A 1,041-nucleotide genomic window follows, 5' to 3' on the forward strand; every position below is an offset into this window, starting at 1 on the left:
CAGGAGGCTGCAGACTCTTCTCCCCTGGAGGTTTGTGTGGGATGTGAAACACCAGAGCAGTCAAGTACAACATTCCTAGAGTGAACATGTTTACACATGGGGAGGAATGTTTGTCCAGCCAGCAGGAAAACTTCCTCTTTCCGTCTGGGCTGGGACAGACTTCCTCTGCATGTGACTAGAGGTGGGCGTGGCCTCACCTGTGCAGGTAACGACAAAAGCACAGGGCAGGGCAGCCATCTCTCTCTCTTTGACTACATGCATCGAAGAAGCAACATCTGCTTAGCCAAAGATGCTCTCTTGGCCTCCAGCCAAGAGGAGACAAAGGGACTGTCTCCTTATGAGATATTTTCCAGGTATATGTTACTTTTCTAAGCTAAGTCTGCCTTCTGGGATCCTATTGTGAACAGAATGATGTGTGAGTAAACCTTTTCATACTTTTATAGAAGACTGTGTCGTATCTTATCTTTTATGAGGGAGTAAGAGGGAAATACCAGAACAGTTATTATAAAGGCTTTAGCGAGCCTGAGCTAATGCATCTGCTGTGAGTTTTAAAAAGGGGGAATGTTACTCTGCTAAATTGTGAACTTGTTAACACAAGTTGGAAAGGCTATAACCAAACAATATATCCTCTCCTGCATCCTTGAACATTCCGACAGTTTGTAAGCAGACGCTGGATTGTCATGAATGCTTTAGATGAGATTCCTTGTGGTGGGAATGCAAATACATTAAAAAATACTGGGCAATGATATATAATGAACTGGGGGGGGGGAGAATTTTGGTAAACATCCTGAAGCCTTTCTACTAGGTACGGTATTTCAAATCAAGCGCTGCCGAAAGAAAAATGGACATTATTTATGTATGCTACAACAGCGGCAAGAATCTTGATTGCACAATACTGGAAGATGGAAGAAATACCATCAAAAGAACAACACCAAGAAAGATTGATGAACTATGCAGAATTGGCTAAGCTAACAGATAAATTAAGAAAGGACAAAAAGGACTTCAGAAGAGTTTGGGAACCCTGGACTGGAGTCACTGCAG

This window comes from Podarcis melisellensis (assembly GCF_964234715.1).
Source record: "Podarcis melisellensis genome assembly, chromosome: 9".
Classification (NCBI taxonomy): Eukaryota; Metazoa; Chordata; class Lepidosauria; order Squamata; family Lacertidae; genus Podarcis; species Podarcis melisellensis.